The sequence below is a fragment of the Scyliorhinus canicula genome, chromosome 7, assembly GCF_902713615.1.
Source record: "Scyliorhinus canicula chromosome 7, sScyCan1.1, whole genome shotgun sequence".
Taxonomy (NCBI): Eukaryota; Metazoa; Chordata; class Chondrichthyes; order Carcharhiniformes; family Scyliorhinidae; genus Scyliorhinus; species Scyliorhinus canicula.
In genome coordinates, this window is record NC_052152.1 from 190,636,504 (window position 1) to 190,650,971 (window position 14,468).

Consider the following 14,468-nt stretch of genomic DNA (forward strand, 5'->3'; position numbering starts at 1 on the left):
CTTCCATGTGTTGTGGAAGCTTTCCTCCAATCCCCACATGGAGAATTTTATTTTTTCATTTTTGAGAAATTCTGCTAGGTGGGACAGCCAGCCTTGGGTAATGCTGCTGATCTCCCGCCGAGCAGGAGTCTCCGGTGGGCGATCAAGGAGGTGCAGGCTACGGCACCTGCCCCTCTCCTCAGAAAGAGTTTTGGCTGTTCCGATATCCCAAAGGCCGCCACTAGTGGGCACGGCTCCACTCTCACCCCCACAACCTTGGACCTGGCCGTGAAAAAGGCAGTTCAGTAGCTGACAAGTCTGGGGCAAGGCCAGAACATATGGGTGTGGTCGGCCAGGCCCCCATGGCACCGTTCACGTTTGTCCTCCACATCCCGGAAGAACCCATTCATGCGTGGTCTTGTCAAATGTGTTCTGTGCACTACTTTCAGCCACACATGAGGAGCTGGCCCTCTGCAATGCATCGCTCCAGAGTACTCCCCCATTTCTATGCCTAGCTCTTCCTCCCATTTCTCCCTCGTCACGTCCAGAGGTGACTGGGAGTCCCTCTTCTCGTAGCCGCCCGTACATGTCAGCGCAGTTACCATCTCCCAGTTCATCCAAGGTAGGTAGTTTGTCCGTAGGGGATGCTCTGGTAGCTGGGGGGAACGTTCCTTGCCCCCACCCCCCAAAGCCAATTGGCTTTGGGGATGAAGTTCGGGAGTGATCAGAATAAGGAGAGGAACCTGGATAGCACGTTCATCTTAATTGTCTGCACTCTCCTTGCCAGGGAGAGCAGGAGTGAGTCCCACCTCTGTAGTTCCCTCTTTCATCAGGAGGCTAGACAGGTTCCTTTTGAAAATCTTTGTCCAGTAGTGGTCTATTTGTATCCCCAAATATCAGAATCTGATTTGGGCCAGCTTGAACAGCACCAGATCTGTTTCCCCCACATCGCGGGTGCACGGAGAATATTTTGCTCTTGCTCAGGTTGAGTTTGTAACCGGAGAAGGCTCCGATCTCCCCTAGTAGTTCCATTATTTCTCCCATGCTGGCCAGGGGGTTTGAGACGTAGAGGAGCAGGTCATCCTCATCGAGTGAGACTTTTGTGTTCTTGGTCTCCCTTCGGGATGCCTCCCTGCTCCCTTCACTGATGTGGCTTGATTGTCAGGGCTAATAGCAGCGGGGACAAAGGGCGTCCCTGCCTCATGCCTCTGTGCAGCCGGAAGTATTCAGAACTGGTGGTGTTCGTCTGTATGCTCGACATAGGAGCATTGTACAGTACTTTCACCCACGAGGCGAACCCTGGCCCAAACCCAAACCGTTCCACTACCTCCATGTGACTCTGTCTAAGGCCTTCTCTGTGTCCAGGGAGATCTTCACTTCACGGTGTCTCCTCCCAGGGTGGGGTAATGATCACATTCAGCAGGCGTCTGATGTTCACCCTTAGCTGTCTGCCCTTGACAAGGCCCGTCTGATCCTCTGTGACTACCTCTAGCAAGCAACTCTCCAGTCACCTCACCAGGGCCTTCGCTAGGACTTTGGAATCAGTGTTTAGGAGTGAGAGGGGTTTCTATGACCCGCACTCCGTTGGATCTTTGTGTTTTTTAGGGATCAACAATATTGAGGCCTGTGCCAGAATAGGTTGCAGGGTTCCTCTCGATAGCGAGTTGTGGAACATCTCCCACAAGTGTAGGGCCAGTGCTGCCACAAACTTTAATAGAAGTCCACCGGGAATCTGTCTAGACGCGGTGCCAGAAGGGTGCAATTGTCAACAAACAGAAGCTCCACAATAAGCTCTTCTCTAGTTTTAGTATGTGCCAGTCGTCGTTGCAGGTTGAAAATAATTCTTCAGCATCGCATGCATACCCTCTGTCAACTCTGCCTTTGGCTTGAAGCATTATAGTGAAGAAAAGAGAGAAAAGGGTTGGTGCCAGAAAACCACTGGAGATGGGGAAACTGTTACGCTGGCTTTCTGTTTGACTTGACCTTTATATTCTTTGTGAAGTTGATGGAGAATGGTGAGAAACCTTGGAGAGCAGCCTTATTTCAAATGTATCTTCCAAAGACTGTCCCAGAGGGTTCTATCAAATGCTTGATGAGAACTAGAAAAATAGTGTGCAGGCCTCTGTTTGTTCTCTACACTTCTCCTGAATCTATCCCAGCAAAAAGATCACGTCTGTAGTTCCCATATTGGGTTTGAATCTGTGCCGACTTTAAGGGAGGTTTTCCTCAGCAATTTTTGGAACATGTATTTTTAAAAGGACCATGGCCAAGAATTTGCCTGCAATGGAGAGCAAGCTGATGCAGTCAGACTCACTCTCTCTTGTTTTTTTGAAGAGGGAGTCAATAAATCTCAACGGTCATGAGGAATTGTCCCTTTCTGCCAGGAGTGTGTAAACAAGGATTATATGTCTTCCCTGTTGAAAGACCACAGTAGGAAGTCCTACTGTTCCAGGGGCTGTGTGATTTTAGTTGTGCTGTAGCGATCTTGATCTTTTCATGGAGCTGGTGGTTCAGCCAGCTCAGGCGCCACTTCCTTCTGTGAGATTTTGTAATGAGCATCTCTTGTACCAATCACTGGTCATCAAATAGTTTCTCGAACTGTTCTGACCATCGGTGCAAGATGGATGCAGGGTTGTACTATCCAAATATTTTACTGGAGCCTGTAGCTGGTAGGAAGGTCCGTATAGAGATCTTAAGGCTTCGTAGAAGGATCTTGTACCTCCCATATCTGCATACATTTGAATTATCTCAGTGAGTCCAGTGTAGCCACCTGGGGTGGCCACTTCCCGATTCCAAAATGGACACTCGCAAGGAGTGCAGGGAAAAACGGACAACACTAGAGAAAACAAGCAGGTGCAAGGTTTCCTGTGTATTAAGATTTGCAGAACCCAGACAAAACTGAAACCAATAGCCATTAGCATATTAATGAGCTATCTCCGGGGACAAAAGGAAACACTGAAACAACCGAGACCAGGACAAACTCCCCGGTGCCAGTGGGAGCTAAAACAAAGGCAGGCCAACGGTCACATAGGGCCCGCCCAACGATCAGGGAACAACTCCGGTATTGGAGAAAATCAATACGAACAATTGGGACATGGTCCAATTAATTGGGACCAAGTCCGGGGTCTACCCAGAAGGGCGCAAAACCCCTGGGGACTATAAAACAGAGTCCCCAAGGTCAGTTCGCTCTTTTCTCTTACCCCGACTCCTCTCCATCTTCAACTTGGCATTTGGCTCTCAGCGACGAGAGGCCGCCAAGCACCAACCAAGTAAATCTAAGGTCAACGCACGCTACGAGATAGACGCTCCTAGCTATTATTCCGTATTACTTCAAAGCCAGCAGTATCAGAACCGGACAACGGCCATTGTTCCTCTGACTGAGTGGGCCACTCGAAGCTAAGTATAGGCTTCTAGTAGTAGTTGTAGTTTAGCGAATAGAGTTTATGCATGAGTAATAATTGACTGTGTGTGTAAATAAATGTGTATTGATTTCAAACTTACTAACTGGTGTATCGAGTCATTGATCAGTACGTGGCTTTGAACCCTGTGGTGGTATCAGAAAGATACCCGGCGACTCTTGAGCAAAGGTAATTAAAACAGAGCAAATTAAGGGAAAGCATAACGAGCAACACCTGTCCACCAGTTATTTTGGATCCCTCAGAGATTAGAACTGCAGGCTTCCCTATAAGGAGCCATTGTAGTTAATCTTGATTTCTTCTGGTAGAGAATCTGATTGCTTCTGCGGTTGTTTCTTGTAGAACAAATTACAACCGTTTCGGCTGCTGTACTGGATTAATATTACTATCCGGTTGCAGGTCACTGTGGAATTTGTCTTAAAGCCTGCTCTGGAAAACTGCTTTTACTTGTGGTAGATTAAATCGATGACCTCTTATAATTTCCTTGTTTGTTAGCCTTTCCTTTTGATGGTTTGATTCTGAATGCAGCGTAAGCTTGAGCCAGCTAGTGGTCAGTACAACAGGTAACACTGGGTAGAAATCTGGTGTGCAGCATGCCCCTTATATCAAGTTAGCACATCAGAATACATTCCAAAAGGGTCCAGTGCTTTTGATCGTAAATGCCTCCAGGTGGTCGTATATGTAGTTTTCACCTGGAGTAGAGGGTTAGTCATGTTGAGTTCATGATCCGTGCAGAATTCCAACAAAATCAACCATTATGACTAGTTACCAATGTTATGCCAGCCCAAGACATCTTCCCCTTGGTCACTCCCAACTCTTGCGTTGAAATCTCCTTGTCTGATGAGCTTATCCTAGGAGTCAACCTTCAGTAGTAGGTTGGGCATGTCATGGTAGAAGCCTTCTTTGGCTTCAATATTGACTTGGAAGAAATATACTGTTAATTATTAAAATGGATTATCCTGGATTAATAGTTGTAAGGGTATGAGTCAATCAAAAAGACAAATGGGGAGGATGAAGTTTGTTGGCAATGGAGTTCTTAATCATAAATCCCAACATTTGAGAGGCATCTTTTCATTTTTACCTTTCCCTGTATTACCTATTCCATAATTCGTCATCAATTCCTTTTTTTACAGAAGACATCACCGAGACATTCACGTATGTCAAGCCGGGTGAGCTCCCTGCCTACTAGTGCAGAAAGAATTTTCAGGGTATCTGCTGTCATCGGAATCTGACATTGGGTGAACCTTCCAGCTAGCTAGGTTCCATATGTTTCTTCTCCTTTTTTTTATTGTTACTTTGTTGTTTTGTAGCAGCGTAGGAGATGTGAGATGCCTGTTGGCTGTGGTAAACAAACTAGGCTGTGGCAATCAAACCCGGTGAGTTGAGACAAAAAATGTTTGGGCTTTTTCTAGGCCTGACTTTTTTAAAAAATCATTACGGATGTGGGCATCGCTGGCTACGCCAGCATTTATTGCCCATCCCTAGTTGCTCTTCAGAAGGCAGTGGTGAGCTGTCTTCTTGAACTGCTGCAGTCCCTGAGGCATAGGTACTCCCACAGTGCTGTTAGGGAGGGAGTGCCAGGATTTTGACCCAGTGACAGTGAAGGAAGTGCGATATATTTCCTCGTCAGGGTGATGAGTGACTTGGAGGGGAACCTCCAGGTGGTGGGGTTCCAGGTATCTGCTGCTCTTGTCCTTCTAGATGGTAGTGATTGTGGGTCTGGAAGGTGCTGCCTACGGAACCTTGGCGCGTTACTACAGTGTATCTTGTAGGTGGTACACACAGCTGCCACTGTTCATTGGTGGTGGAAGGATTGAATGTTTGTAGAAGGGATAGCAATCAAGCGGGCTGCTTTGCCCTGGATGACTAGTCCAGTTCATTTTTCTGATCAACGGTAACCCCCCAGGATGTTGATTGTCGGGGATTCAGCCATTAAATTCATGGGGCGATCGTTAGATCCTTTTTTGGGAGATGGTCATTGCCTGGCATTTGTGTGGCGCAAATGTAAACTTGCCACTTGTCAGCCCAAGCCTGGATATTGTCCAGATCTTGCTGCATTTGGACATGGACTGCTTCATTATCTGAGGAGTCACGAATGGTGCCGAACATTCTGCAGTCATCTACGAACATCTGACCTTATGATGGGAGGACATTAATGAAGCAGCTGAAGATGGTTGGTCCTAGGACAATACCCTGACGAACTCAGTGATGTCCTGGAGCTAGGATGATTGACTTCCAACCACCATAACCATCTTCCTTTGAGCCTGGTATGACTCCAAGCAGTGGAGTGTTCCCCCCGCCCCGCTTCCCATTGACTCCAGTTTTGCTAGGGCTCCTTGATACCATACTTAGTCAAATGCTGCCTTGACATCACTCTCACCTCACCTTTGGCATTCAGTTCTTTTGTCCATGTTTGAACCAAGGTAGTAATGAGGTCAGGAGCTGAGTGACCCTGGCGGAACACAAATTGACCATCCGTCAGCAAGTTATTACTGAGTAAGTGCTGCTTGATAGCTCCGTTGATGACTCCTTCCATCACTTTGCTGATGATGGAGAATAGACTGATAGAACTGTAATTGGCTGGATTGGATTTGTCCTGCTTCTGGTGTACAGGACACACCTGGGCAATTTTCCACATTGGTGGGTAGATGTCAGTGTTGTAGCTGTACTGGAACAGCTTGGCTAGGGGTGCGGCAAGTTCTGGAGCATAAGTCTTCAGTACTATTGGCAAAATATTGTCAGGCCCAAAGCCTTTGCAGTATCCAGTACCTTTGCAGTATCCAGCCATTTCTTGATATCATATGGAGTGAATGGTATTGGCTAAAGGAAATCTGTGATACTAGGGACCTCTGGAGGAGACTGAGGTGGATCATCAACTCGGCACTTCTGGCTGGATTGTTGTGAATGCTTGAGCTGTGTCTTTTGTGCAGATGTGCTGGGCTCCTCCATCATTGAGGATGGGGATATTTGTGGAGCCTCCTCCTCCAGTGAGTTGTTTAATTGTCCACCACCATTCACGATTGTATGCAGCAGGACAACAGTATTTAGATCTGATGTGTTCATTGTGGAATCACTTAGCTCTGTTTATTACTTGTTACTTATGCTGTTTGGCACACAAATAGTCCTGTGTTGTAGTTTCATCAAATTGACACCTCGTTTTTATGTATGTCTGGTGTTGCTCCTGGCATGCTGTCCTACAGTCTTCATTGAACCAAAGTTGATCCCCTGACTTGGTCGTAATGGCAGAGTGGGAGATATGCTGTACCATGAGGTTACAAATTGTGGTTGAGTTCAATTCGGATGCTGCTGATGGCTCACAGCACCTCATAGATACACAGTTGCTACACCTGTTCAAAGTCTATCCCATTTAGCACAGTGGTAGTGCACAACAAGATGGACATCATGGTAGCACAGTGGTTAGCACAGTTGCTTCACAGCTCCAGCGCCCAAGGTTCAATTCCCAGCTTGGGTCACTGTCTGTGCGGAGTCTGTATGTTCTCCCCTGTCTGCGTGGGTTTCCTCCGGGTGCTCCGGTTTCCTCCCACAGTCCAAAGATGTGCAGGTTAGGTGGACTGGCCATGCTAAATTGCCCTTAGTGTCCAAACAATGTTCGGTGGGGTTACGGGGATAGGGTGGAGATGCGGGTTGCTCTTTCCAAGGGTCGGTGCAGACTCGATGGGCCGAATGGCCTCCTTCTGCATTGTAAGTTCTAAGATCTATGGAGGATATCCTTAATATGAATATGGGACTTTGTCTCCACAAGGCCTGAGCGGTTGTCACTTTTACCGATACTATTATGGGCAGATGCATCTGTGGGTTAGGCAGGTTGGTGAGGATGAGGCCAAGTATGCTTTTCCTTCTTGTTGGTTCCCTCAACATCTGCTGCAGACCCAGTCTAGCAGCTATGTCCTTTAGGACCCAGTCAGCTCGGTCTGTGGTGGTGCTATCGGGCCACTCTTGGTGATGGACATGGATGGCCCCCAACCAGAGTATATTTGGCATCCTTGCCACCCTTAATGCTTCCTTCAAGTGGGGTTCAACATGGAGAAGTAGTGGTTCATCAGCTGATTGTGGCCAGTATATAGTATGATCAGGAGGTTTCCTTGTCCATGTTTAACCTGAAGCCACAAGACCTTGTGGGGCCCAGAGTCGATGTTAAGGACACCCAGCCTAACCACCCTCCCCACCCCCCGATTGTATTCCAGTGTGCCACCACCTCTGTTGGGCATGTCCTGCTGGTGAGACAAGACAACCTGGATGTATGAAAAGGAAATCATGTTTGACAAACCTAATGGTGTACTTTGAGGATGGAACTAGTAGAATAGATAAGGGCGAAACAGTGGACGGTGCACTTGGATTTTCAGAAAGCTTTTGATAAAATCCCAAACAAGAGGTCATTATGAAAAATTAAAGCACAAGGAATTGGGGGTAATGCAGTGGCATGGATTGAGAATTGTTAAGCAGACAGGTCTTTTTAGGAGTGACAGGCGGTGACTACTAAGTTCCTGCAGGGATCACTGCTTAGGGCCCAGCTATTCACAATATACATCAATGATTTGGATGAGGGAACCAAATGTAATATATCCAAGTGTGCTGATGACATAAAGTGTGGGAATGTGAGTGGTGAGGCAGATGTTAAGAGGTTCAAGGTGATTTAGACAAGTGAGTTTGCAAATACATGGCAGATGCAGTATAATGTGATGAGTGTGAAGTTATCCACTTTGGTGGAAAACGCAGAATGGCAAATATTATTTAAATCGTGATATATTGGAGAATGTTGCTGTGCAAAGGTACCTGGGTGTCCTTGCACACTGTAAGCAAGCATGCAGGTACAGCAAACGGTTAAGAAGGCAAATGGTATTTTGGCTTTCATTGCAAGAGGACTGGAGTGCCAAAGCAAGGATGTCTGAGACCACATCTGGAGTATGTGTGTAGTTTTGGTTGACTTACCGAAGAAAGGATATACTTGCCATACAGGGAGTGCTGAGGTTCACCAGACTGAATCCTGGGATGGCAGGATTCTCATATGAGGAGAGATTAGGTTGACTAGGCCTGTTTTCACTGGAGTTTAGAATATTAAGGGGATCTCATTGAAACATGGGCTGAACACACTGGGTGCAGGGATGATGTTTCTTCTGGCTAGGGAAGTGGGTCTAGGACAAGAGGTCACAGTCTCAGGATATGGAGTTGGCCATTTAGGATTGGGATGAGGAGAAACTTCTTCACTAGAGGGTGGGGAACCTATGGAATTGTCTATCACAGAAGGCCGCGGAATAAGTTTAAGAAATAAATAAATAAATAGATTTCTGGGGTCCAAAGGTGTAAATGGGCATGGGGAGAGCGCAGGAATATGGCATTGAGATAGAGGAACAGCCATGATCATACTCATTGGCGGAACACGCTTGAAGGGCCAATGACCTCCTGCTGCTCCTATTTTCTGTTTTCTTCCCATCTGCATTAAGTCTTTCTAAAGTGAAAATCAACTCACTGGCTAATCCCATTCTTCAGGCGCAGTTTTTCTCTACAGCAGCTCAGCCGGCTGAGACATCTGCAGTACGCACAAAGATTTAAATGTTATATTGTGAGTGTCCTTCTTCTAGCCATTCGTTTAACAGCCTGTTCTCAAGATAGGGTGATTATTTGCCCAAAGATGGGCTTCAAGCCATTAATTTCTTGGTGCTTGAGCCAACACCTGGAGATGTAGAAGTCACCTTGCTGAATTACCTTTGTGGTTGTTGAACCCATCAGGTCTCTTCCGCTTGATCCGCCGACACATAAATTAACAGTCATGTCCTTTTTAAATTTAACTAAGCTTCAAATTCTATTTCACGAACTAAATATACTTGTGAATTTCCTATAGCTAGCCGCAGTTAATTAGGTAAGAATTTTTATAAGAATAAAACGTATATTACTCAGGCAAAGATGTTGGTTCAAGCCTTCTGTTTGACAGAATTTGAAATGAAATGAAATGAAAATCGCTTATTGTCACGAGTAGGCTTCAATTAAGTTACCGTGAAAAGCCCCTAGTTGCCACATTCCGCCGCCTGTTCGGGGAGGCCTGTACAGGAATTGAACCTCGTTAATAGCCCGGAGCCAGGTGTGCTTGAGTGGAGGCATTCTACTCCGCCCAGTGCCGCAGCTTGGTTGGGTAACCTCATGTCTTTCTTACATTTGGAGAAGGTTAAGTACACCTTCGGGAGTCAGTAGAAGGGTTCTACCTAAGATGGCAGCCATTCATTTCCTTTTTTAAACTAGCCACTGTCAGTTGTTAAAGGACTTAGTTACGTTCTATGGGGTTAAGTTAATGTGTGGGGCAGCGTGGTGGCACAGTGGGTTAGCCCTGCTGTCTCACAGCGCCGAGGTCCCAGGTTTCATCCCGGCTCTGGGTCACTGTCCGTGTGGAGTTTGCACATTCTCCCCGTGTTTGTGTGGGGTTCTTCCCCATAACCCAAAATATGTGCAGGCTAGGTGAATTGGCCACGTTAAATTGCCCCTTAATTGGAAAAATGATTTGGGTACTCTAAATTTATTAAAAAAACAAAAAAAAAGTTACTTTGTGCTTTTGTTGTTTGTCTTGTTCTTTAATATTGTTCATAGAATTTACAGTGCAGAAGGAGGCGATTCGGCCCATCGAGTCTGCACCGGCCCTCTGAAAGAGCACCCTACTTAAGTCCACATCTCCACCCTAACCGCATAACCCAGTAACCACATAACCTTTTGGACACTAAGGGGCAATTTAGGGTGGCCAATCCACCTAACCTGCACTTCTTTGGACGGTGGAAGGAAACCGGAGCACCTGGGAAACCCACGCAGATACGGGTAACTTTGATTAATTGTTTTATATTATTTTGTTTATACTGAAAAAATTTTAATAAACATATTTAAAAGGGGCAGCACATTGGTGCAGTGGTTAGCACTGCTGCCTCACGCCATTGAGGACCCGGGTTCGATGATCCCTATCCGTGGGGAGTTTGCACTTTCTCCCCGTGTCTGCGTGGGTCTCACCCCCACAACCCAAAACGATATGCAGGTAAGGTCTTGCTAAATTGCCCCTTAATTGGGGAAATAAAACATTCTAAAAAAAATAAAATGGGACAGCAGATTTCAGAGGGAAATTAAACTTTTGCCATTGTTAATACAGTTTGGGATTGAGTGTTAAAGTATTGTGAGCAGTTTGCACAGCAGTCAAGACAATTAAATCCTAAAGTAGTTGTTCCAACATTCTGGGCTGGATTCACCGTTAAAAGTGGAGCAGAGGCTTGGATAAAAAAAAAGGCATTTGGAAAAACTGGTCTGGATTTCAGAATGCAAACTGATGAGAGAAAGCAGAATTATGGGGGAAGATTTTAAAGCGTGTTCTCAGGAGTGGAGATCAGAAATACTGACATAACAATCATCGGGGAGAGTCTAAGAGGACAGACACAAACATTTCACTCTTGGGGTTCAGAGTGGAGAGTGTGAACCCAACACAAACACGGGGAGAATGTGCAAACTCCACACGGACAGTGACCCAGAGCCGGGATGGAACCTGGGACCTCGGCGCTGTGAGACAGCAGGGCTAACCCACTGTGCCACCACGCTGCCCCACACATTAACTTAACCCCACAGAACGTAACTAAGTCCTTTAACTGACAGTGACTAGTTTAAAAAAGGAAATGAATGGCTGCCATCTTAGGTAGAACCCTTCTACTGACCCCCTGATGGTGTACTTAACCTTCTCCAAATGTAAGAAAGACATGAGGTCACAGTCATCTTGTGTGCTTAAAGGTGTTTTTGTGTTAATGACATCACTGTAGCTTAAGATGTACTTTGTAATCAGTGTTAATCCTAAAATCTATGTGTAATTGTGAAGCTAAAAAGAAGTAACAGCACACTAGCATAATTCAATTTTTCATGTTTAATCATTTTTTTCTTGCTAAAACTAATCTGTTTCTCCACATTTTATTTTTTTAAATAACAGTCTTGGGAGTCAGAGTTTGAATCTGGGATCTTCCCATCCAGTTCAAACATCAACTGGGATTACAATAAGACCAACTGACAGGGGAAGATAAAAATGACATTCTTTTGGATCAAATAGTCTGTAAAAACAACACTGCAGACTGGAAACAGTTGTGAACTGAATATAATCATGTCCCTCTTCTACTTGTACAGACAGTGGCTCGTGAAAATCATAATTCATTGCATGGCAAGAAGATTTTGGTATTAGGTAAAAGACTATGAACAGAAAGCTAGGTGGGTGATATTGAAGGGGTTTAGTCTTACGGGCTCTAGCAGGATGGGTTATGCTAAATTAATAGGTACTTTATATAGATTGGAAATAGCTGGCTACTTTAAAAGAATTACATAATATTGCAGCTGTGAACAATACATCGAGGACAAACTTTCATTCATTTGTGAGTAGCAATTATGAATTCTTCTCCCATCTGTGAAAAATCAATGCATAAATGGTAGGCAACTGTTTGCAGAGAATTATGTTAATATAACCCAAGACAATACAATCTGCACCATAAATTGGTGAGACTGTGTTTGACAATTCACACTTTCAGTAATAAAAAGACTGTATCTGCCTTGGTGAAATTCCTCTTAAAATGATTGACAACTTGAATTTACATAGCATCATCAACATTCCAAGACAACTTTACAACATGGCACTGAAAATGTTACCCCTCCAAATTTGTCAACGTTAGGGGGCAATCCCAGTGTGAAGTGACTCATTCTGGTAACTAAGAGCGAACTGAATGAGTTGATGAAGTAATGTTGGAAATGGTTTATAAACCACCATAATCTCTATGGTTACTATTCACCAACGGATGCTCAATGCAAATGCAGATGCAGACTTCGTAAGCAGATAGTCTCTCTCGGGATCTGGATAGGTAATAAGTCCACAGCCCATGTCAACAAAGGTGGTCCTGCGTCGCCGCAATTAAAAAGCCAAGATCCCAGCCCGCCTACAGCTTCTTACCTGTAAACTCGCCACCATCTTCCTCCCCTTCATTGGTGGGAGCCGCGCTGCACCCTGGGCCGGTAACCAGGGCGCCGCGCGGCATCCTGGGCCGGTAACCAGGGCGCCGTGCGTCATTCTGGGCCGGTAACCAGGCTGCCGCGCGGCATCTTAGGTTGGTAACTAGGAGCTGCTGCTCCGGTTGTTAAGAAGGTGAAGCCCATCGCCGGACAGGAATCGGTCGGAGCTGCGTGAGGACGTGGAGCAAATGTGGGAATTATCAAATGTGCGAAATTTTCTTCCGTATATATGGTACGAGTAAATATATTTCAGAATTGATGAGACCTGAAAGATATGTGGTCTCTGATAGAGCAATAGAATTGATTCCCTGGAGAACCAATATTCAGAAGGACAGCTAGAAGAGTACATAAAGGAGACAAGGATTGAAGGATATATTGATAGGATGGAATGGCCGAGGATAAAGAAGCATGATTGATCAAGTGCCCCAGCCACCACCATCAGTATCCCCATTGACACAAAGTGGTAGCAGTGTGTACCTCTGCAAGATGCACTACAGCAATTCACCAAGGCTCATTCCAAACCCGTGGCCTCTGCCACCTAGAAGAACAAGGGCAGTAGTCACAAAGGGACGTCCTTCAAGTTACACACCATCCTGCTGCACCTTTACTGTCGTTGGGTCAATACCCTGGAACTCGAACAGCACTGTGGGTGTACCTGCATCATTTGTACTTCAGTGGTTGGAGAAGGCAGCTCACCACTCCCTTCTCAAGGGAAGTGAGGGTTGGGCAATAAATGCTGGCATTGCTAGTGATGACCTCGCCTCATGAATGAACGAAAAATGTATTAAGCTCAGAAAAGGCACATGTGGAACATCAGACCCTGTTTTGGTTGAGGTGAATTGTCTGGTTCAGTGCTGTGAAACTCTATGTAATACATCTCAAATTTAAATATTACCTACATGGTTTATTGTCTTACTTAGAGACTGCTTAAAAATATTAGTTGATGTCAAGGTTGATGCCAGGCAGATATATTTCTGTGCCCAATGGAAGCATTCTCATCTTTGAATTTAAGGAGTGTGGTGCGGTGGTTAACACTGCTGCCTCAATCTTGATGCATGTTTGGAGTGCCTGTGCAAACACAATGGGCAAAAAACCTCTTTCTGCAGCGTGGTTCTGTGACGATACTATTGTGGAAAGTTATCTTGGTGTCCTGGCCAAAAGTTATCCTTGAACCAACATGTAATGTGCTACCTAAATGCAAATTCTTTGTACACGGATTTACAACATTAAAAACAATCTCCAGCCCTACAGTGGTTCTAAAAATTAATAGAAACCAAATTCATATGAATTACGTGCCGAGTTGAACAAGTATCAGCAGTGTAGGTTGTGTGCAGATAATGTAAAACTGAAAAGACCCAAAGTATCATAATAAATAAAAGTACATAACATTCTAAAAAAGAGCACAGAGGTGTTGTTATTTTTTGATTAAAGTAATTTTTTTTCTTATTATTTCATGGAATATGGGTATCATTGGCTAGGCCACCATTTATTGCCCATCCCTAATTGTCTTTGAAAAGGTGGGGGTGAGCTGCCTTCTTGAACTGCTCCAGTCCACCCATAGTGTTGTGAGGGAGGGAGTTCCACGATTATTCACCACTTGTAGAAATTCAGCCATATCCTCTAACCATGCCGATACCTTTGGCAGCACGGCCGACCTCCAACTCTGTAAGATTTGCCGCCGGGCAATTAGAGTCGCGAAGGCCATGACATCGGCCCCTTTCCCCTCCAGCAGCTCTGAAACACTGACAATTGCCATCAAATGGCATGGCGTCATCCTCACCCACGCAATCTCTGTCAGGGCCTCAAAGGTCGATGCCCAGAATCTCTCCAACTTTGGGCACGACCAAAACATATGAACATGATTCGTAGGCTTCCTTCCGCACCTCTCACATTTGTCCTCAACCTCAGGGAAGAAACTACTCATACAAGCCAAGTCATATGGGCCCTGTGCATCACCTTAAACTATCAGGTTCATCCTGGCACGGGGTGATGTTGAATTAACCCGGTGCATAATTTCACTCCAGCCCCCCCCTTCCAGTTCTATCCCCATTC

General features: G+C 45.5%; 1 protein-coding gene across 3 annotated transcripts in view; it reads right to left on the bottom strand.

The window, feature by feature from the left end:
- Positions 1–12,442, bottom strand: part of ift52 (intraflagellar transport 52 homolog (Chlamydomonas)) — a 49,351-nt gene extending 36,909 nt beyond the window's left edge. The window contains exon 1 of one of the 3 annotated variants that reach the window (XM_038803551.1): positions 12,358–12,442. The gene's annotated coding sequence lies outside the window, so the exon portion shown is untranslated. The remainder of the gene's footprint in view (positions 1–12,357) is intronic. The other 2 variants (XM_038803549.1, XM_038803550.1) reach the window with 2 other exon arrangements.
- Positions 12,443–14,468: the final 2,026 nt, after the last annotated feature.